The sequence below is a fragment of the Myotis daubentonii genome, chromosome 10, assembly GCF_963259705.1.
Source record: "Myotis daubentonii chromosome 10, mMyoDau2.1, whole genome shotgun sequence".
NCBI classification, from domain to species: Eukaryota; Metazoa; Chordata; class Mammalia; order Chiroptera; family Vespertilionidae; genus Myotis; species Myotis daubentonii.
Genome location: NC_081849.1, coordinates 53,529,317 through 53,554,370, shown reverse-complemented (window position 1 = coordinate 53,554,370; position 25,054 = coordinate 53,529,317). Strand labels below are relative to the sequence as shown.

The window sequence follows — 25,054 nt, the reverse complement described above, 5'->3', positions numbered from 1 at the left end:
ATTTAAACTGAAGAGCTTCATATCTTGTTTATTGACATTGAACTTTAGCTGGGCATCCTATGTTTTTATTTGTTAAATTTGGCAATTTCAGATGCATATGGGCAATACAGAGCAGCAGAAAATCCCACCTTATATCTGATTACTCTCTTAGGTGCTAGGCCCCATGCTAAGCATTTAACATAGCTTATGTGTTATTTTGCAGGCAAGTATTATTACCAACTTGCTACAAGGGAAACTATTGAAACTCAGAGAATGTTAGTGAAATACCCATAATGATTCACAAACACACAACTGGTCAGGGCAAGAGGGAGGGTTTGGTTTCAGGTCAGTGATCCTTATGTACACTTTATCACACTTTGGGGTGTGTGTGTGTGTGTGTGTGTGTGTGTGTGTGTGTGTGTGTGTGTGTTTTACCCTGCCTACCCTCAGCCCAGGAATCCTACTCTCTGCCCTCTATTTTGGATTCATAGCCACTTATCACTCCCACTGGTCATGTTCCTTCAACTTGGATTTTTTGCTCCCACCACTGATGCAGGGCTGTAACTTTCTCCTGGAAGTTAACTCTGATAAGTGCAAGTGGATAATCTTTATTGTTTGGTAGCCAACGTTCCTATATCATTTTTTTTTTTTACCCTGGTACATTGATTGGCAGAGGCTTAGAGGAAACTTGAAGGTCTCCTCTGCTTCTTTTCCCTTGAACATAAAACAAGCCCTATTTTTTTCCTTTATTGATGAAGGTATTACAAATGTGTCCTTATCCCCCCATTAAAAACAAGCCCTATTTGAATGACATCATACTTCCTCTCTTCTGAGTCCCACTCAGTGTCTTTTCCAGGGTGAGTGTCAAGAAGGAAAAGAGCTCTCGGAAAACTGAAGGAGGTGCTTGTCCACCATATCTAGAAGTACCCCAGGTTCTTCCTGGTTTTCTTCTTGCCAAATATCCCTGCTCTGTGATGCCTCCCATGTCAAAGATAAAGAAAGACAGTGTTTAATCAGCAGTACACTATGGCAAGAGTTGATTTGTGTGAAATTCATCTGCATTTGCTAACTGGCACTTTTTGAAGTTAGGGTTCCACCCTCCCATTACAGACGGAGACACAGGGACCCTCTCTTCAGATGCTGGTTGGAACAAATAGCAAATTCCTTTTAGAAACCTTGAGTTTTCTCAGGCAGGCACTTTAAAGAGGGTACGGTCATTCTCAGGTAGTGGCCTAGAGTTGTTGGAAACTATGTTAGTGTTTGTTCAAGTCAAGGTTGAGGCTTAGTTGAGAAAAGGGCTCAGAGGAGCCTACCTGGCTAGAGTTTGGTCAAGGACAGTCTTTGTCACATTTAAACTTGAGCAGAAGGAGGGATGACTCTGTGTCAGGCTCTCTACCTTCTCTCTGCAACTAGTTGGTTTACTGTATCAATTCCTAAATTCCAGTCTATTTAGGATTTCTATAGTGGCTTGCCTTGCTTTCCTTCACTGCTCATCCTTGCTGTTTTCCAGGGATAGCTCTTAAAGATTGGGTGAGGAATAGTACATGAGCTATAATATGAATGATGGAGAAAAAATAAGAGTACAGTTTAAGACTACAGCAGACACATTCAGACAGTAACTGAAAAGGAAATTTAAAAAATGTAATTTGGAAATGTATGAAGAATGTAACAAAAACAGTAAATGAATGAGGAGGAAAGAAGATTTACAGAAAAATTTTGTAGAGTCAGATGTACTAAAGATTTACACCCATTACCTGTTTTAAACCAGTGTCCAAGTATAATTGAATAAGTGCTATGTAGTAATTTATTGATAGTCTCACTACTTTCTCTTAAGTTGTCTGCAGACTGTTTAGTGAAAAAAGACGCTGTCTTTGGATGAGTATGTGATGGGTCAGTGCTTTTAGGTGTAATGTAGAGGTTCACTATTGATTAACACATTATTTATGAGAACATTTTTAAAGGAGGCATGAAAATATATTGCAACATCGCAGGTAATACATTATAATATGCTGAACATTATGAGAAACGGCGATTAGTTCTAACCTAGTATCAAGGAATATGTGATATGTCTTAAATCTTTGAGGCAATTTAAGGTAATAATGAAACATCCTTTATTTTTTAATTTTGGTGTTAGACATACCTACAAGGTGCTAGAATGTCATACCAGCTCTGTGATATTGATTAATTCACTTTTCTAAACCTTGGTTTCCTTAAGGAAATGCAAAAAGTAATGTTTCTATCTGAGTGGTGAAAATTAAATGATTTGCACACTGCAATAGCTCAAATGGTACTATATCATCATCATTGTCATTGTCGTCATCGTCATCATGATTATTGTTACCAGTGGGACATTTGGGTAATGAGTGGTTTGGGTTTTTTTTTTTTTTGGTGTGTGTGGGGGGGGGGGGCTTTCGGTAAAAACTGGAAGACCTGCTAGACAAATTCAAGAAGAGCTGTAAGCACTGGGTATGTCTTTTCTAATAAGGAAATACTACTTCAGTCAGTAACACTATTTATGGCCTTAAGAGAACACTAACATGCTATGGCAACTATCTTAAATTCTGTTCCTATACTTATCCTATATAATAAAAGCCTAATATGCTAAGTGTTTGACTGTTCATTTGACTGTTCGACCAGTTGCTGTGATGCACACTGAACATCAGGGGGCAGATGCTTAGACCGGTAGGTTAGCTTGTTGCTGGGGTCTGGCTGATTGGGACTGGGTGAGACAGGCCAGGCACACCCTGGAGCCCTCCTTCGGTCCCTCCCCAGGTACCATCATGCACTGGTGGGGTCTCTTGGCCTGCCTCTTGCAATCTGGGACCCCTTGGTGGCATGTCAGAGAGCCGGTTTTGGCCTGAACCCCACAGGCCAGGCTGAGGGACCGGTGCACAAATCCATGCACCAGGCCTCTAGTTCACAATAAAAGTCACAAAAGAGGGTCAAACAAGAAGTTAATGAGGAGTGAGCATATCTGAATTTTCATTCTGGTTTGCTATCCTTTGTTCTGGGATTTGGGAAAGGCGTTTCATATTCCTAATCTAAACAAAAATTATCTATAAAATGGAACATTTGGAGGAAATAATTGCAGATATCTATTCCATTCTAAAAGATTTATTTTAGCTATGGTTATCTATATTCAGAATGATCTACTAGAGTAAAATTTCTACAGAGTTAAGAATAGTCAACTCATAAGTTAAAAAGTCAACTGTTTATGTCTTTAGCTTTTTCCAAGTCATTATCTGAAGTCCTTGCAGTTAGGGTAGAGAAAAAAATCTAAAATGAGAATTTTATTATTCTATATTTTTAATAAAAAGTAATTTTTATTATGAAATTTATATTTCTCTATTGTATCAAACTCAGAAAACAGGAAGCTATCAAGAAAAAGTGAAAGTCATGTTATCTATTCTCCCTTACAAATTCTCTAACCACTCTTGAAATTAAACCATGAATTTTCTAGAAATTTAAAATGCATATATAAATATAGTTATAGAAAATAGGGCTATGTAATATTTGCCCATCTCATTTAACACTTTTATCCTGGACATGTTTAGAATTATACAACCTGATTATATTATCATTTTTGACAGCTGCATGGTATTCTTTTGTAAAAATGATTCAATTTATTTTCCAAATCCAAAACAATGAACATTTAATGTTGTTTGGAATACTTAATTGTAATAGGCAAATGTTATCTAGGAAATGTGTGTGTGTGTGTAAATACATGTAAATATACATATATATTCCTATTTATGCATTTAAATGCCTATTTATGTAAACTCAGTATTGAGTATTATTATTCTCTTAAATCTGAATCAAGATGCAAAAAAAAAGCTATCTCATTGGCCCTTTCATTTTTATTTATTTTTATTGGTATTGAAGCTGAATATATCTTAGTGTGTTTATTAGCCATAATATGGTACTTGTCTATTTCTTAAAAGTTGTGTAAGAGCTCATTTTTTATAAGTGTATTGACTATCAGTCTGTTCTAAATATTATAAACATTTTTAACTTCATTTTCTTTTTTAATTAGTTTAAGGAATTGAGTTTAGGTAACATTTAGGAATTTTATATATCAAATCTAGCAGCTTCTTCTTTTAAGGGTTGTGCCTTTAATGTCCCGTTTTTCTCCAATCAAAGATCATAAAATATTCATCAAAATTTCACTAGGTACTTTAATCCATTTAGAATTTACTGTGGTTTCTATAAAATGCTCACTTCTACTTTCAGTGATTTCTACCTGGACTACTTGTGTTCTGTAGTTACTCACATATGTTGGAGGGGATCTGAATTAATGAAACACCTGAAATAAGACAGTGACTAGTATTTCAGATACACTCCTGACGGCTGGCACTATAGGCCCTGCTGCTCCTAGCCAGCCGCCTGAGTTGTCCACAACACATCACAAGGGGGAGCCTTCGTGCTTTAGTAAATACACCTAATGCTTCCCAGGCCACTCCTCTCATTTGTGGTTTTTTGTCCAACCTCCATAGTTTCTGTCTTGATCATACAAAAAGCAGTGTGGTGAGATGGTCAGAAAAAATAAAGAAACCTGAAAAAATTAAAAATTGAGCTACACAAAGCAAAAAGCCTAAATATCACTAAATTTGAGTTGAAAATATTTTCCTCTGTGCATAGGAAAGAAATTTAAGATTATTCTCTGATTTCCCAATAATTGGAATACATTTCCTTACCAATGGCGGTCAGACCATATTTGAAGTTGAGGACTTGAATGAAAAGTAAAATGAACTGTTATATATTATGGAGATTTTTTCTGCAGTTTTTGTAAGCCAGCATGTGTCAAAGATAACATGGTGGGTACTATCAAGAATATTCCCATTTTTACTTATCAATTGGTCATATTGTTCATTTAATTCAGTGGTTCTCAACCTGTGGGTCGCGACCCCTTTGGCGGTTCGAACAACCCTTTCACAGGGGTCGCCTAAGACCATCCTGCATATCAGATATTTACATTACGATTCATAACAGTAACAACATTACAGTTATGAAGTAGCAACAAAAAAAATTTTATAGTTGGGTCACAACATGAGGAACTGTATTTAAAGAGCCAGAAGGTTGAGAACCACTGATTTAATTAAATAAGTTTTCATTTACCTCCACCTCTTTGTACCATTCTTTTGCAGAACTCTGTTATCTGGCTATTTGGGGATCTAAAGTGAATAGAAAGGATGGTCCTATTTGTGGCTAATCACCAGTATATTGATGTTTTTCTAATATCTTTCCTCAGTAAAATCAGTAATTGTATGGAATTGTATTTTGAGTGGAAGCTACTTGCACTAGGCCAGTTGTTTGCACTTAGCCCTAGAAGGAGAAATGTACGCTCTCCAACAGTCTCTTTCCCTGGCTGATCTGCTTGTAAGAATGTTTGGATGATAGGCAGGGTATAAATGTGAAGTCCTCTTAGAAGAGGGTAAAACGGCTCCCAACTACCCTTAGAGTACATATCCCAGGCTAAACATATGGCCTTGTCATCACAATTTTCCACATTTCCTTTCTTGTGGTTTTAACGTTCTACTTTTATTTATTACCAGAAGGCCTTATCTCTCCAGCCTGCTGCTACAGACTGCGAGGCCAGGATGTAGTGAAAGCACAAAGTAATGAAACAGATGATCATAAAATAGAAGGCAAATGGCCACAGCCTCTGTCTGTGTTACAGCTGCTCAGGTTCTATAGCCTGAGCCAAACCGTGCTCGAGAGACATAATGTCACACAGCGCCAATCATACTTCCATTCCCGTTACCTTTGGTATCACCAGAAGACCTTCGCCTCTGTGAATGTCAAACCTTTCACAAGCTTCCAGGAAAAGTGTCAGCTAATGGGAGAAGGGAAAGAAGATAGCTAGAGGACCTTGAATGCTAAGAGGCCACTTAAAGGGCAAATAGCAGCTCAGGTGAAGAAATGTCATGCAAATGAAAGATCTGGTGGGCTCAAGATGAAGGACAGTGAAAAGGAAAAGCAATGAACGCTGCTAGATGATATGGTCTTCTGCGATTTTTTTCCCCTCCCTGTGCGGCCCTTAGCAAAGTTGTCAAGCCAGAGCCTCATGTCCGGTGATGAGTGACTGACAGGTGGTTGACGGCAGCAAGTTGGAGGACCGTTAAATTGGGACTTTCCAAAAGCTGGTCCAGTTTTGGCCAAACCCTGTGAGTTGTAGTTAGTGCCAGGGATTCTCAGGGCGGTCTGCGTCTGTTCCTTCTTTCCCCAGGCAGAGCAGGAGGGGGAGGAAGAAAGCGGAATTTGACTCATAAGCCCAGATGCCATGTACAACCATCTCCAGAAATGTCACATCTTCATAATGCGGCTTTATTATTTGTATAATAAGATATTTTTTTGTTCTCAGATTGATAAAGATTATTAAGTGATACTATATGGTGTTCATAAAGGATAAATAACTGAGAACTCTAATACGTGATTGAATTTGTATTGTGAGTTTGAATTGATACTACATTTTGAAGGACAAGTCACCGACATCCATTATAATAAAAATGTATTAAACCCTTTTACCTAGCATTCCACATCTAAGGATTTATTGTATGGAAACACTAATATAATAAATAAAGTGATATGTTACAGAATTACTTATAATAGTAAAACAGAATAACCCAACTGTCTACTAAGATAGATATTATTAAATTAAATACTAAAAATGTTAAGGAGGCATTAAAAAATAAAAAGTAGAACTATATACATTTCAGTTGCTGGGATATGCCACTTAATAGCCATGTGAACTTGAGAAGATTATCTTATATCTCTGTGCCTCAGTTTTCTCATCTGTGTAACAGACATAATAATAGTATCTACTTCAAAATGGTTCATGAGAAGCAAATGGGTAATACATTGTAAAATGTTTAGAACATCATCTGATATATACTGGTAGATCATAAATGTTACCTCTTCGCAGTGATTATTATTATTTTTGTATTGACATGAAAAACTATGCAAGATAAAAAACAAAGGAAGTTAAAAATGAGTACTATTCCACAAATAAAAACAGTAAAGTAATATTTATTATATTGATAATTCTCATTGTTTGTGGGGTTATGATGGGCTTTCACATTTTACCTTATATTTTTCTAAAATGTTTGAATTTCATTACTGCCAATTTTTGCAAGAAGCTTTGTGAGATGCAGTGACTAATCACCTCTACTCCCTCATTTTTCTTGGCTTCTAGAGGAGTTACCATGGTGTTTCATATAGTCCGAGTTTCTGGTAGAGTTTGGAGTCAAAGAGTAATGAAGAACAGCAGCCTCTCTCAAACCATCTATGGTGAAGGACCTGATTTTTTTTAGTAGATAATTTTTTTATATCAGTTTTAGGTTCATAGAAAAATTGAATGGAAGGTATAGAGATTTCCCACACACTTCCTGCCTCCAGATATGCACAAAATCCCCACCATCGACATCCTGCACCACAGTGGTACATTTGTTACAACCAATGAACCTACCATGATACATCACTCATTATCACTTAAGGTCTATAGTTCATATTAGGGCTTACTCTTGGTGTTGTATATTCTATGGTTTTTCACAACTGTTTAATAACATGTTTGAAACATTATGCTATCATACAAAATAATGTAATTGATCTAAAAATCCTTTGTGCTCTTCCCATTCATCCCTCCCTACCCCTAACCCCTGGCATCATTGATTCCTTTACTGTATCTAAGTTTCTTTAAAAAACATATGTTATTGATTTTTTACAGAGAGGAATGGAAGGGATAGAGAGTTAGAAACATTATGAGAGACAAACATCGATTAGCTGCCTCCTGCACACCTCCTACTGGGGATGAGCCTGCAACCAAGGTACATGCCCTTGACCAGAATCGAACCTGGGACCCTTCAGTCCGCAGGCCAACACTCTATCCACTGAGCCAAACCGGTTAGGGTTGTATCTAAGTTTTTATTTTATTAAAAGAATTTTTAAAATTTAAATTCTTTATTGTTTAAAGTCTTACATAAGTCTCTCCTCCCCCTTTGACCTCTCGCCACCCCCAGCACATGCCCTCACCCCCCTACTATCTGTGCCCATGGGTTATGCTCATATGCATGCATGCAAGTCCTTTGGTTGATCTCTTACCTCCCCTCTCCCCGCCCCTGCCTTCCCTCTTAGGTTGGACGGTCTGTTCGATGCTTCTATGATTGGCTCTATTTTTGTTCATCAGTTTATGTTGTTCATTATATTTTACAAATGAGTGACATCATGTGATATTTATCTTTTTCCGACTGGCTTATTTCGCTTAACATAATGCTCTCCAGGTCTATCCATGCTGTTGTAAATGGTAAGAGTTCCTTTTTTTTTTTTTTTACAGCAGCATAGTATTCCATTGTGTAGATGTACCACAGATTTTTAATATACTCATCTGCTGATGGGCACTTAGGTTGTTTCCAAATCTTAGCTATTGTAAATTGTGCTGCTATGAACATAGGGGTGCATATATTCTTTCTGACTTCTTGGGATATACTCCTAGAAGTGGGATTACTGGGTCAAATGGCAGTTCCATTTTTAGTTTTTTGAGGAAATTCCATACTGTTCTCCATAGTGGCTACACCAGTCTGCATTCCCACCAGCAGTGCACAAGGGTTCCCTTTTCTCTACATCCTCTCCAGCATTTGCTGTTTGTTGATTTGCTGATGATAGCCATTCTGACAGGTGTGAGATAGTACCTCATTGTCGTTTTGATTTGCATCTCTTGGATGATTAGTGACTTTGAGCATGTTTTCATATGTCTCTTGGCCTTCTGTCTTCTCTTTGAAAGATGTCCATTAAGGTCCTTTGTCCATTTTTTGATTGGATTGTTTATCTAAGTTTTTCTTTACCAGAATATCATATAGTTGGAATCATACAGTAGGTAGTCTTTTCAAATTAGCTTCTTTCACTTATTAATGTGCATTTAAGTTTCCTCCATGTCTTTTCATGGCTCAATAATTTTTAGCACTGAATAATATTTCACTATCTGGATGAACCATAATTTACATATGTATTCACATACTAAAGGACATCTTGGTTGCTTCCAAATTTTGGCAATTATGAATAAAGCTGCAATAAACTTTCATGTGCAGGTTTTTGTGTGGACATGTTTTTCATTCAGTTTTTTAAAACAAAATTTCCCATATATTACAGACCAGTACTTTCAAAAAAACCAAATGAAAGCGAGTCACTAGCACAATGAGATAAAAACAAATATATACAAAATACAAATCCTGACTTTTTATTACTAGATTTAACAAACTTATAATTACTCTGTCAAGTTGATATACAAATTTTCAAATGCTTGCTTTAATTTTTTCTATTTACTTTATCTTGGACCAGAAATTGTCTGTGGATTAGCCCCAGTCTGCAGACCTTATTTGAGTAGCACTTATATAGGGAAACCAGGGTTTATGAGGAAAGGTCAGGACACCCCCTCCTCTTGTCTTGAAAACTCATACTTAGCCTTCAAGAACCAGCGTTTTGCCTTCTCTCACTGGCCCCTCTGCCTGGCCAAGCTGCCTGCCGTTGATTCTGAAAGTAGTGCTGTTGTGCTCTGGCCTGGCTGGTGCCTTTCAGCCCGTGGTGTGATGATGCCAGCTCCATAGCCCTAGATGAGGTCAGGCACATAGCAGTCACTCAGCTGAAGTTAAGAGGAAAACACATCTAACTTTAAGGAAAAATAAGCAATTATTTTTTCCCCTGTAGATTCCATGAGTCAAATAACCTTTAAGTACGAGGCAAAACTTTGTTATTATTTTGTTTATAATGTGGGTTTAGCTTTGCATTGGGTCAGCTTATGTCTTTCGCTTTGTATTCAGGTTCATCTTTTTTATTCATGGAATTTTCTCATCGTTTTTATGTCAGCTAGAAATTATCTTTCCTGACACTCCTTGATGCTGGAGCAGCTGTCTTTTCCAAACAACAATGCAAATAGTTACCAAGGAAGGGAAGAGGTCCCATGTAATTAGAAATGCTGGGTCTATGTTACTGGGCATATGATTTTCTGGTATAAACTTTGTGAGGTGATAATAAGCCCAATACTTCTCTCCCTTTCATGCTTGATGCCAAGTGTTATGAAGAAAATGATTCATGTGATGATCTATGCCAATGTTTAAATAATCGGAGGATCTACCATGAAGAGAATTATCCCGAATATTCTGTTTGACCCATTTATAAATGAGGTATTCAGAAACTCCAGAACACAAATTCACATCAAGGCTAACTAAATTACTTATTTCTGTGTCGTATGTTGTTGTAGTAGTTGACTTTGAAGTGAGTGTTCAAACCTTCCCTTCCTTTCTCAGCTCCTCAGTAATTTCTCCTACTTTTGGAAGATGTCCTCAAAATTACTGATTTTTTTGAGATCACCTTCAGCTCTTATTATTTCCCTTCCCTTTCTTTATGCATTCCGTTAGTGTATACTGTCTTTTAAATTCTACCTTGACTTCTTAGGCATCACAGACTTATTCTCTCAGTCTTCTCTTTCTTGACATCCTTAGGTATTTATGTAGATTATTGCTTCCTACCTGCGACCCTCCTCTCCTTTGATTTTTGTGATATTATATTGCCCCAGACTCCTTAAAATCTTAAAATCTCTGTTTCCTAATTTCTTCTCTGATCCTATCTCCTTGGTTAGTGCAGTAGAGTAAGGTAGTAGCGAAGAGAAAAAGATGGAAATAATTGGATCTGAATTGGGTTTGGATATAGAACTGATAAAACTTGCTGATGGATTTGACGAGGGGGTAATTGAAAGAGGAATCAAAGATGAATTCTAAGTTTTTAGCTTGAGCAACTGAATAGTGTCATTTACTGAGAAATTGGGAGGACAAAGTTGGGAGAAGTTAACAATCAAGAAGCTTATTTAGGTTATATTAAATTTGAGATGCTTGGATATGTTAAGTGGATATGTTAAGCTAGCAGTTGGAGATAGCATCTGGAGTCCAGGGGAGGATCAGGTGAGAGAAATACATTTAGGAAGTCATAATCATATCATAATTTTGATGCTTGTTCATTGAATGAGATAACCTATAATTCTATTATTTGGACCTAATATTTATGACATATATGTCCAAAAAGGTGGTCTTAGTGTTAATTTTCTTCAGTGCAGATTAGTTTTCTTATGATGAGTTTAGGAATTTTATGGCAAAAATCTATAATAATGAAAGAGTAATATGCCAATTAGACCGGACGTCCTTCCGGACGACCTTCCAGATGAAGCCGGGGCTGCGAGGGAAGCCTGAGTCCCGGGTGCCAGAGGGAAACCGGTGCCAGCAGCCAGGGGAATGAAGGCCTACTCTTGCACGAATTTTGTGCATATATATTGCTTATATATATGGCCCAACACACACACACACACACACACACACACACACACACATCCTATATAATAAAAGCCTAGTATGCAAATTGTCCCCTTGACAAGGAGTTCGATCGGGAGTTCGACCAGGGGTGGGGCCGGCCAACCAACCATGGGAAGGGAGGCCCTGACCAGCAGCCAGCAGCTGCTAGGGACCCTACCATGCACAAACTTCTTGGCTTCTAGTAGGAATATAACAAAGAATAAACCTGTCATTATTTCATAATTCAATTACTTTGTCAGGAAGCTCATTGTGAATGAAAACCTGTGAAAAAGGAAAGGTTCATCAAAGACATTACAGTCTTACTTTTTTCTGATAGTTTAGATGTATATTTTTAGTTGTGATGATAATTCTTACTGAATTTTATTTACCAAATTGGCACACATGGTCAGGGAGTAAAAGGTGGATGACAACCTATAAATTAACTGATGACACTGAAGTGTACATTATATTCAGTGATTGCAGACATTTCTGAGTGTTTTTTCCCTAAAACAAATTCCTTGCCACATGAAGGTTAACATAGTGTGGAGATACAGACAGAGAAGTTACTGGAAAAATTAACAGGAGCTCAATAAAATATTCTAGGGTTAAGTGAGATTAAATGAGATAATATCCCAGAGCAGCACTTTGTAAACTACAAAGCATTACCTAATATTTATTGTAAGAAAGTATTAAAGAGAAAATTATGACTCTGAGGCAGTCAGAAGCAATACTCTTTAGCTAGTAAAAGTGGTACTTTTATAATGTTGAGTCATACATTCAGTGACTAGAAATTGACATGATTGTTACCGATTTTATTGCAGCTTAAACACTAACAAAAATTTTGCCATACTGGTAAGCCAGTCAGTTCATCAAAGAAATTTAACACACTTTATAGAACATGACAAGAGTGCTGAACCAGGTGCCGTAAAGGATTTAGTTATAATGGAAACAGACACTGTGTTTCTATCTTTAATAGCTTGCAATTTAAGAAGAAAAAGCAGAAGTAAAGACCACAAATGAGTTATTGGAAGTATACATACTAACAATGCATAGCCAGCTCTGGGTATTGAAAATGATGCATTTACTTCTGTGAAAACAAATATTCAAAATCTCTTATCATGACTTGTAGCTCCCCCATCCCAGTACTCTCTGAATGTGACTGTATTCAGTTCACAATCCCTCCATTATGTCAGATTTCCTTATCAACCTCTTTTCTTGTCCACACAGATTATTATGTCTACCCTGGGGGTGCTGTCATTCAGTCTTAAGGTTTTATTCCTTCTGAGTACTTATGGTTGGATGTTGCAGTGATTTCAGATAGAATTAGCTCATTAGATTTTGGGGGCAATAACAGACCATGTGGAATATTGGTTAAATAGAAGTGTGTGTGTGTGTGTGTGTGTGTGTGTGTGTGTGTGTGTTGTGTTGATTTGTCTTTTATTTGCTGTTATTGCTACTTGGTTTATTTAAACTTACATCTTAAAATTTAGTCATTTCTAAAATAAAAATCAATGTCTCTTTATTTTTCTTTTTGTACATAGTCAAAAATATTAAATAGCAGGCTGTTGAATGCAGAGTTAAATTTTAATTACTGATATTACCTAATTTTGATCAGTTTGCTTCCCATGTGTGCTTTTAAAAAAAATACGCTCATAATTACGTTGATTTGCTGAGCTGGACTCCCCTTCGCTTTCTGTTAAACAGTATGGCAAATGAGGTTTAAATCTTGTTAAATTACAGAATTTTCTTTCTCTCTCGGCTCTTTACTCCAAAATAATCCTTTCCCCCCCTAACTCATTTATGGTCTCTCGATAATTGTTAGGCCAAATGAAAAGTGACTTTTTTTCCAAGTTGAAAGTGGAAACTTTCTCCAATAATGTTATGGCTGTGAAGAACTGGGGTGTTTTCACATTTTTTTCAGGACATGAGAGACGCCTGTGCTCTCCACGTTGCGTGTGGAGGGACTTACCAGTTGAAGCGGGTGTGATTGATCTGCCTAAGACAAAAAACACATTTTCTGACAAAGTGTTAATAAACTCTCTCCAGCAGTTGTAGGTTCCTTTCAAGATCTTACCGTTTGTTTTTGAGGTAATGAAATTTACAGAGAACTATTATAAGGTTCTAATTGAATTTCACAGAAGTAGCCCTAGTGTGACCCAAAATAGAAGAAAAAATACCCAGCCCACAAAACCCCATACCGTGAGGCAATTCTCTGCAGAAATATTGATTAAGAACATGAAGTAGAAAAGAGAGGCCCGACTCTCAAATAATTAGCCCTGGTTAATGAAGACTTTTAAGATATGGCAAGTTGATGTTGATAACTTCTGTGGGACACAGGGAGTTGATGAAATAGATTGGCAGCTATAAAAGAGAAGTGTTTATTAAAACACATTTTAAACAGCTCTAAGATATAATAAAAAGCCATCTTTAAAGGAACTTATTAAAAGAAACCCTAGATGGAATTGATAATTTTACCACCTGCAGCTTTCACAGAACTTTCTTGGCTTTTGTTGAAGCTTTTACACACTTAATGGCAATCTTAACAGGTATTATCTAGATTATGTGCTCTCTCCATTTTGATGGGCCATATAAAAACAGGTTTATGACATACATACTAACAACACTGATGCATTTAACACATTTTTTTCAAAACATAGCTAGTGACTACAAGTAGACACATAAACACTTTAATAAAAATACACCTTATTCTATAGATCATAAAATAATTTTATTTGTGAGTTTATTAGTTTATAGAAAGCTTTCCCATCCATTGTCTCTGATCCTCACAATAATCATATGTGGTAGGGAAGGCAGGTAATGAGGTACTTAATTTTCATATGGGGAAACAGACTAAGAGATGCAGAGACTTGCACAAGGTCACACAGACTTACATAACGTCACACCATATACAAGTGGGAGAGTAGAGGTATAAAGTCAGTATTTTAGCTACAAGGTCAATAGTATATCTATTACCTTATAGGAATGTCATGAGGATCATATTAATATACACAGCCCTTAGGCCATGCCCCATCACATGCTAAGTGCTCAGTATATGCTAGCTGTTATTATCACTCCTATTGTTACTTAACACTGATTCTTTGCAGATGAAAAACACTATTCACATATGTACATATTTAACTGATAACTTGTAGTATAAATAATGTTCTGCATAGGTAATATGACCAGTAATAGTACCTGGGGATTCTTGGCAAAGAAATGTTGATATGTCTTTCCCATTGTGATATTTCAGTGGCTCTGTTGGCTCAAAATTAGCTACTTGAATAGAGGATATTCTTTATCTCTGTGCCAGTGCCACCTCAAAATCCTCAGACATTTGACTCTCAGGCTTTCTTTGCTGGATCTGCCATGGGTCATGCGTTAATGTGGGTCTGAAGGCTTTGGGGAGGTGTACAACTTGCTTCTCTCAGTGCTATGGATGAAGTACCTATTGCCTTGTTCTGTGTTGTCATCACCCTGTTGGTGACTCTGACTGCTCATCCTCTGTGTGCTATTTGCTGTATGTATCACTGTCCAGAGCTCTGAGTTCTGGGGAAGAGGCTGTTATTTCTTTTGCATCTCTGGACTTGCAGATAGAGCGTGAACCAAACTGCCATTCTGCAACAGTAAATGGTATGGATTATAGTACTAAGCTGGAGCTTGCCTTGGAAATTGACCTGTGCTGAGCTGTGAAAGTACTGACATGTGCGGGCTCCCTTCCTGAGGAAGGGTGATTGCTATAAATAAACACTCTAACTACTAAAAATTAATTTACTATGTTAAAGTCAGCTGTAGATATGACTAAAAATAATCCCTTAATTTTCTATTTTTATATATGTTATCATAGACAATAAATCTACTATTTTTGATTATCATCATACTTAATAACAATGAACAGCCAGATTTGCTATTTCCCCCCGCTAATGTGTAACTTTAATTTGGACATCAAAATTCTGAGGGTAAGACCTATGGTCTGGAGACAAGCTACCTCCAGGGCCCTGGAATCCTTCAAGAGAAGATCAGGAATGAAGAGGCCAGGAGGACTCCTTTGAGTGTGCAAGCAGAGAGACCCAGACCTTTTCCTTATCCACAGAAACAATAGGCAGAACAAAGAGGGCAGGAATTCAGATTTTTTCTCCTTTGATTTTATAAAATGACTAGAGGATTTTGATTTTATAAAATGAAAATTGTGCACTCGGGGGTGTTCCTCAGCCCAGGCTGCTCCCTTTTGCAGTCCAGGAGCCCTCGGGGGATGTCCTGAGTGTTGCCACAGAGGTGGGAGAGGCTCCCACCACCACTGCTGCTGCGCTTGCCAGCCAGGAGCCCAGCTTCTGGCTGAGTGGTGGTCCCCCTATGGGAGCACACTGACCACCAGGGGGAAGCTCCTGCATTGAGCGTTTGCCCCCTGGTGGTCAGTGTGTGTCATAGTGACTGGTCGTTCCACAGTTTGGTTGATTTGCATATTAGCCTTTTATTATGTAGGACCGTGGTCGGCAAACTGAGGCTCACGAGCCACATGCGGCTCTTTGGCCCCTTGAGTGTGGCTCTTCCTAAGCCTTAGGAGTACCCTAATTAAGTTAATAACAATGTACCTACATATGTAGTTTAAGTTTTAAAAATTTGGCTCTCAAAAGAAATTTCAATCGTTGTACTGTTGATATTTGGCTCTGTTGACTAATGAGTTTGCCGACCACTGATCTAGGATATTGCCTATACTACGAGCCTTTTATTATGTAGGATATTGCCTCTACTGAAGATGAATTCCAAGCTTTCCCCAGGAAGCAGAGATAGGGCAGAACAAATTTGTTTGGGATCTTCAGGCCTATCAACTCAAGATAGGAGGAAGGAAACAAAAAACTTGGCATTATTTTTTTAATAAAAACAAGCATTACCCGACTGGAAAGGATAACTGTTTTAAAATCATTTTATTGTTCTATATCCCCCTGTTCTAAAATACTGGAAATATGTTTGTTAAGAATATTAAATGAGGAGACCCAGTCAAGAGCTGAGGAGCGTGCACTAGTGAGTCATCTCCTTTGAACAGAATTAGTCCTTGTTTCCCAGGTAGAGGAGAAGGTATTACTTAGCTCTTCTCAGACTTGACAGCATATTTTCTGATGCTGCGAATGGACTAAGGTTTCAGAGGCATTGTATAATCCACGGAGCTGGTTTAAATACTTGGGATTTCCACATCAAGTGAAAGGGTCTAGTCATGACGCTGGGAAAGGCACCCCGGCTCAGAAGTGTTTTCATAAAGATTTGAACCCCATCAAACACCTTTAATGAACATCTTTCCCAAATCATCACATAGCATCAATGAGTATTTACTTAGCATCCATTTCAAAATGAATCTGTGTTGGAGCTGGATGATTTTCAAATAGGTTGAGCAGCTGTTGTCCATACTGCCTGCTGGAAATTTACAGTAAATAAGAGCCTGGGGATAGAAGAAAAACAGCCCCAAATGATTTTTATGCGAAGACAAATGATACCTTAATTGGCAGCCTTATGATTGGCTCTGAAATGCTGTGGCCTTTTAATTTTAAATGGCATATGCAGGCTCAGGTGCCGCAGACACATTAATAAAGAGACAGTCTTGTATCCTCAGATACATGCTTTGGAGCCCCTTACCTGACTATCATTTAAGAATGTGTGGCAAGTAGGGCAGGAAACCAAAAGAGACCATGAAGTTTGTACATCCTAGAGCCTTGCAGGGTATCTCCATCAGGTGTGGTGGGAATATTCATGGTAAGCATTGATAAAGAAAGATTTTAGTCATAGAGATGATGAATTTATGAAAGCAGGCTCTGAACCTTCTGCCTCCGAAGATATGTGGGTCTCAGGTGACAAAAGAATCAGTTCCACTCATCACCTCCCATTTTTCTACCTATGTAGAAAAATGGGGTCTTGGCATGGCAGGGGGTAAGCAAATCTAAGCTTTGTAGGACATGAAATTTATAATTTTTGAGTTCCTCTATAAGAAAAAGAAATGTTAAGTATATGGCTTCCGCAAAATTAAAAAAAAAAAAAAAGAGATGAACATGTGAAAACACTGTAGGGCTCCTCCCAGGCATTGGACAAGATAGGAACAAGCAAGGGAAGGGCACTGAAATTCAAGCTTCATTATCTTGAGGTAAAGCTCTCTCTGCATCTAGCACATTATGGAGGGTTAGGGTATGCGGACAATTGTTCTCCTCCTTGATAGTTTAGGGTCCCAGGTTAAGCTGTTGATTTATTCACTTATGGGTGGTCTGCAGTACTATACTATGTCTGCAGTATTGCCCAAGGCACTGATATGGTGTCAGGATTGGCTCACCTGCAGCTTGAGTTTTTTAGGTCTGGCCAGTTAGTGCCCTCATGTTCTCTTCAGGATAAAATGGAATGTTAGGTGAGAAGTAAAACCCAAAATGTCTATTTAAGCTTGAAAAGTTCTGGCAAAATAGAGGAAAAATGCTCCCGAGTATTTGGATATGAGAACATTGGAAACAGTCATCAGTGGGTGTTTGAGAACTTAAACAAAACAAAAACAGACAAGGATAACAGGAATTGAATAACTATCTAAATAATTGGACTTTAATAATACAACTCTTCTTCAGTAAAATGCCATCTAGTACACTGTCGTTTGCATTCAGGACTGCAACTCTGGACTAGCTCCAGTGAAATCAAGATGAGTTTTATTGAATTCTAACTGGTGAGATAAATCATTATTTTGTATAAGTTATGAGTCTTGAAAAAACAGTTTAGCTTTTAAATTATTTGTGTTCTTAGAATAATCCTTTGCAAAAACAATAGTGGAATAGAAGTAGAGTTCTTTACAAAAAAACCCATAACTTATCCCTTGTCTTATTTTTTTTATTTTTCAAAATGTATTTTATTGATTCCAGAGAGGAAGGGAGAGGGAGAGATAGAAACATCAATGATGAGACAGAATCATTGATTAGTTGCCTCCTGAATGCCCCTTACTGGGGATTGAGCCTGCAACCTGGGCATGTGCTCTGACTGGGAATTGAACCCCCACCTCCTGGGTTATAGGCCAATGCTCAACCATGGAGCCACATGGGTCAGACACACATCCCTTGTTTTATATGAATTTCCTATAGACCATGATCAGCTATCTATAATTTGATGGGCCAAAAGGAAATTACATTTTTTCCAAATTCTCAGTTTCTTGCTATCTTTATGAGATTGTAATAGGTATGGCCTAGTTTGGGACTCAAAGATACTTCTTACTTATATATAGGCTTCCTTAGCAAACACAGTGATTATAACAATATTATATTAACTAGAGGCCCGGTGCATGAGATTCATGCACTGGGGGAGAGGGGGCAGGGTGGAGGCGGGGCAGTCCCTCAGCCCAGCCTGCGCACTCTTGCAGTCTGGGAACCTTCAGGGGATGTTCGCCTGCTGGCTTAGGCCCGATCCCCCAGTCAGAATCTTTCTCATAGTCCGGGGCTCTCGCAGTCCGGGATCTCTCACTCCTTACTGCCCACCTGCAGTGGAGGCGGGAGAGGCTCTCACCGGTGCGTTCACCAGTCATGAGCCTGGCTTCTGGCTGAGTGGTGCTCCCACTGTGGGAGCACACTGACCACCAGGGGGCAGATTCTGCAATGAGCATCTGCTCCCTGATGGTCAGTGTGCATCATAGTGACTGGTTGTTCCACTGTTCAGTTGATTTGCATATTATGCTTTTATTATGTAGTATTATGATGGCAAAGATTTATGGGATGAGTATAATAGACCAGTGAAGTAGCTACAGTTTTTGCATAGATTCCTTTATGAGGCTTGTGTACCCATCCCCGGATGCTGTAGGTGTTGGCTCCTCAGAGCTCAGTGCTGCGCTTTTCCGGAGATTGGCCTGAAATGGCCTGGGAGGCCCATGGGTCAATGACTGGCTGACATGGAAGGGTGACAGCCTCTTGTTGACACAAGCTGTGAGGTTCAATTCATGCTCCCAGACTCCCTATGGTCTCAGACCAGAATTCTCCTGCCCTGCCTGCTTCCTTTAGTTTCTCCAAAGCACTACCTCAATAGGTTATACTTGCTCCGGAACACCCACTCCAAGCTCTGCTTCTAGGGAGTCCAACATAAGACAAACTCATTGCGAAATCAGACTACATTGAGTGCATTGTATTTCCACTCAAGTTTTTGATCAATTCAGTGACTAAAGATAGGAGAAAAGATAAAAGATGGGGGTGCAATTCTATAATTTCAGTGTCACAATGGCTGACTAGCAGGCAGAAAAGTGAATTTTTTAATTAAGTATGAAATAATTTTCCATAGTTCTTGGCAACAAGCCAGCATGATGCCCTTTTCCAAAGCAGTGAATTTTCCTAGTCATTTGGAAACCAAGCTGTGCATTCTGGCATGGCTTGACATTTGCCCCCTGGTCAGGGTCAGGCATTCTGTAACACCAGACAGCCAATTTCAAGCATTGCTGGAGCCAAAAAAATGAGCCATTTGTATGACAACAGAAGCCTTAGAAAAGGCAGGTGATGCAGGATGCTTGGGCTTCTCTTGGCAATTCTGCAGTAGGGCCAAAGCCAGATGCCAAGCTGTTCATCCGTCTGCTGTTGACTCCACTGTGAATTAGCTAAACAGGGCACAACACCTGTTGATTTATAAACAGTTTTGAAATGAGTAAATGATCTTTGAAGGCCAGACATAAAGTCATAATACTAGATCACTGATATTAATATTACGCTTTTGGTACTCAAAGGATATTTCTCAATATCTGCAGAAAGCATGCAGACTTGGCAGTTGTGATTCAGACCCTAAAAGGATATTTTTGGAAGCAAGCTTTGGGAGACCTTGCCTTGAGGTAGCAGATGTTTTGAAAAGATAGTCAATTTGACTCCCCCCCATTCCATTATATATTTGAAAAAGGAAACGACTCAATGAGATGGGCTAGTGTGCCTGGAATGTTGAGTGCCAGCAGAGAGAGAGGTACAGGAGATGAGGCTGGATAGGAAGGACTATGAAGGACTCCGTAAGTATTTTGGACCTGATTCTAGAATGAGAGAGGAGCCATTCAAGGGTTTAAGAATGGAAATTATGATTACATTAGCATTTTAGTGAGTAAACACTTAGATAAACATTATCTCACTGGAGCCTCAAATAATGTAATGGAGGAAGGTTTGACATTGTTCACTCCATTTTCACATGAGGAAACTGAGGCTCAGAGACATTCAGCCACTTGCTTAAAGTCACCCAACTATTTGGTGAAGACTGAGCCTTAAGTTCCAATTCCAAATCCTGCCATGCAGCTTTCATAAGTGGTCACAGTAAAAATTAAATAAAGTTCCAGTCCAAGAGGGCAGGTTACACACACCTGCCCAGCTGAAACCGATAACATAGAAGCATAGAATTATAACAATAGGTCAAGGGAGACATAAGCATTGGAGATACTAAGTTTTCTACCATTGTTACATTCTCACACAGAAGCATCCTCTTTGCTGTCACACGTGGGGAGGAAGCTAGGTGTTCTTTTTTGCATGGGCAGTTGTCACAGCCAGGTGCAAACAGACCATAGACTATTCTCCTGATTTTTAGGGAGAAGCCTACATTATTTTGTAAAAACAAATAAAAATATGGTATTCTACCTTATTTCTAGACTGCTTTTCTAGGACCTACCATCTACGGAAAATGTAAAGATGTCCCCAAATGACTAAAAAGTTTTATTTTCAAACCAGTAGATTTCTGGTCCTTTGCGTTGTCTTTCTAAGCTTAACACTACACAAAACATTTTGCCAGAGAGCTATAGTAGGAATAGGTATCTCTAGCCAGGCAACTGGGAAAGAGTCTATTGGACTAGATACCTGGTGGTGGTGTACACCCCCACCCCAGGGTAATGTTTGTTGGGTGAGCAGGTAAATGTTGTGTGGGGTTCTGGCTCCAGAATTTTCACTTAGAATACACAGATGATTGTCCTGTCTATATTGTACGCGTATAGGGCTGTGCAGATTTAGCGGGTCTGGAGTCCATCCCTGGTGACCCACTGTGCACCCTGAAGTTTCTTGGGGAAGAGCACCAACATCAGGAAACTACTGCTTCTGTGACTGCTGCCTGGTCACCACATCAGAGGAATTTGCTTTGCCTACTTTATAGAGAAATATTTGATGAAAGTATATTGAAGATCATTCTTTGTTACCCTGCCATAATGTGCAGTCTATCATAATATGTCACTCAATTTTAAATTGCTGTGCTAGTGCTTGAAATCAACACTCACAATGTGAAGTGTCAGCGGGAGTGTACAGAGCCATGTATAATTTTATACCATTGAAATACAAATTGTGGAAACAGCATTAAAGAATATATAAAAAGTTATGTCAGAATAGTAGGTTTACAGGGTAGTTTATTTTTAAAAATATATTTTTATTATTGATTTCAGAGAGAAATAGTGAGATAGAAAAATCAATGATGAGAGAGAATCATTGATTAGCTGCCTCCTGCACACCCCACACTGGGGATTGAGCCTGCAACACAGGCATGTGCCCTGACCAGGAATCGAACTGTGACCTCTTGGTTCATAGGTCGATGCTCAACCACTGAGCCACACCAGGCAGGCAGTAGGATAGTTTTTGTTTTTGTATATTTGTCCTGATTTTTTAAAAAAACTTCTACAATGAGTATATATTGCTTTTGTAAGTGGAAAAATAAATATTATTTAAAAAAATACAGGGTACTATGAAACAATCCCCCATATCTCCTGGCAGCAGGGAGGGGCAGTGATTATTTTTCTTATTTTAAAATTGGACAGTGTGTTATAGGAATGGCTTACATTTACAGAGATTAAGAGGCTGCTCTGAGATTTCCCAAGCATTGCCCTGCAGCATATCTTCTGGTTCACAGTCTAGTACACTTTCCTTCTAAATGATGTTCTTGATACTTGACGCATTTGAATCCAGCATGTTCCTTGTCTGTGTTATATCATGGATGCTTTGTTCCTATATCTGGACCTAGAGTTTATGGTTTAAAAGTGACAGTAGCGGTGGGGGAGCTAGTAAAGGGTAAGGGGGCAAATAAATGGTGACAGAAGATTATTTAACTTTGGGTGTGGGCACACAATGCAATATACAGATTATGTTTATAGAAATCTACATTTTAAACCTATACAATCTTATTAACCAATGTCATCCTAATAAATTTAATTTTTTTAAAAAGAAAAAAGTGTCTGCCCAGCTCCCTTCTAGTATCAGCTCCCCTTTCTTGTTGAGAAACCCATTTCATGGAGTTTGGTTGGTGCTGACTCTCTCTCCAGGCCCAGAGCATCCCCTACCACCACCCACTAAAGCAGTGATGGCGAAACTATGACACGCGTGTCAGAGGTGACACGCGAACTCATTTTTTTTGGTTGATTTTTCTTTGTTAAATGGCATTTAAATATATAAAATAAATATCAAAAATATGTCTTTGTTTTACTATGGTTGCAAATATCAAAAAATTTCTATATGTGAACAGCACCAGAGTTAAGTTAGGGTTTTTCAAAATGCTGACACGCCGAGCTCAAAAGGTTCGCCATCACTGCACTACAGTAACATATAGAAGTGGGCCCAAACCCCACCTCTGCCAGAATCTTCTCAGGACCGTTTCCCACCATGGCATGTTGAAGTAGGGTGTCCTTGGTCTTATCTGTAACCAAAGTAGAATTTTAGAAACAGAAAAAATGTCTTTACATCTGTGACTCATAATTAATCTTCATTTACAACAAAATATAGGTGTTTTCCCCAAAATTGGAAAAATCAGCAGAATTATTCATATTGTTAGACTTTAGGAGGATATCTTCTGTGTCATTCATGGAGTGGAAGAAATAACAAGTTTCTCCTCAACTGAGCTAAAAATAAAACAGTGTAGGTTTTAATTCCTAATGATTAGTTTTCTTGATGTGAGAACAGAACTGAAAGAATTCAGAGGCAACATCCGTTCCTGGTGAGCCGTATTTCCCTCTCACTAGCATTTTACACGTGTATCTGGGTAGGTGCTGGAAGTGAACTTTCTGTAATTCAAAGGGCCACCCACCTTTTCTCTTTCTTTAAAGAAGTGTCATTAGAATATCAGCAAGTTCTACCTAAAGAATCAAAACTCCCACGGCCGGTGTGCTCCACATGTTGAACTGTGAGGATTATTCCACTTGTTAGTAGACTTGGAGAGCTTAGACAGAAATATTAATGTCCTGTTGTGTCGTGGACAGGACAGTGCCCACTTGTGTCAGACTGCATGTAATAAAGTCCCCAATGCCTGTTCAGTGAGAGAGACTTCTGGTAACGTTCAACATAAAAGGGGGTTCTTTCAGTGCAAAAACAAAACAGAATTGGAAATAAAATGTATACAGACATAAAAAAGCCATTTCAAGCTCAAAATATAGTTCCTCGGGGGACAGTAAATCTGGGGAATTGACCTTTGTTTTACTTACTCTTTCAGCAGTTACTCAGGAATGTGCTGGATTTGTAGTGGTTATTGTACCTTTGGACAAGTAGGTCCCACATACCTGGGGTCTTTAGTTGGTGGTAGATTGGAGAATAGGAAGGTCTTGAAAATTCGAAGACAGGATCCTTACTCATGGTCAGCACAATATCATAGTCAGCGCAGAGCCTTGTAGAGATTTGAGCTCCCAGGAACCTTATATTTCCTGCTCTTCCTCCCTTTACTTTATGCAACATGTTCTTGCATTCTTAATTTCCAGGCAGTTTACTCATTTTCTTTTCTTTCTATTAGTCACCCCGGCATTATCTTATAAAAACAGTCCACTCAGAAGTGACTATGTTTATCTATTGCAAGAAAGGGGATAGACTATTCAGAATTTAGTAAAGAAGACTTGCTTCAAGGAAGTTACTATTCTGACACTGGATATGAGACATGAACCAGCTTAGAAAATTGGGGAAGCATTAATGATGAACAGGCTAGATCCGTGGTCGGCAAACTGCGGCTCGCGAGCTACATGCGGCTCTTTGGCCCCTTGAGTGTGGCTCTTCCTAAGCCTTAGGAGTACCCTAATTAAGTTAATAACAATGTCCCTACCTATATAGTTTAAGTTTAAAAAATTTGGCTCTCAAAAGAAATTTCAATCGTTGTACTGTTGATATTTGGCTCTGTTGACTAATGAGTTTGCCAACCATTGGCGCTAGCCGAAAGGGAGATTTAAGTGAGATTTTCTTTATTGGGTTTCACTGATTTTAAGATGCACATTTTTTCATACTTTACTACTTCTGAAAAGGGGATGTCTCTTGCAAACAAGGATATGCCATCTTTAATTGGCAGTATTTTTTCATTCTAGCCGAACATACAAATAATATGTCTTATAACCAGTGGCATCTTAGAAAAATATAAGTACTGAACTAGGCTTGGAGTAATACCAATTTCACGCTAACTTAGGATATAGTACCAAGTTCCATCTTCTGTGAAATAGCCTAGAGTTTGGAAGTTGAATCATTCTCAAATAATAATTTCTGTTCTTTCTATAATGCCCAAATAGATCTATTCTAGATATTACGATTCTTCTTAGTAGGCTACACTCTTGAATATGTCAAGGATCATGTCTATTTTATTCACCATTGAATTTCCAGTGCTTATTTTACTAAGTTCTCCATTGCTAAGTGATCCCATTTGAATCATCTTTGCTATAACACCAGAGATACTGAGTCTATGCTGTAGTTAACTTTCTTTGTATAAAAGAATATTGTTTTGGTCATGATTTTCATAATTAATGTTAAAGCAAACCATGTAAAATTTTTGGTTGGTACAGAAATTTAACATTA

General features: G+C 38.4%; 1 non-coding gene and 1 pseudogene across 1 annotated transcript; both read right to left on the bottom strand.

Moving 5' to 3' along the window:
- Window positions 1-23,959, bottom strand: part of LOC132242530 (TIP41-like protein) — a 70,021-nt pseudogene extending 46,062 nt beyond the window's left edge.
- LOC132211589 (U7 small nuclear RNA) lies at window positions 2,382-2,444 on the bottom strand. Its single transcript, XR_009447497.1, has one exon. It is a non-coding gene; the product is annotated as a U7 small nuclear RNA (small nuclear RNA).
- Window positions 23,960-25,054: the final 1,095 nt, after the last annotated feature.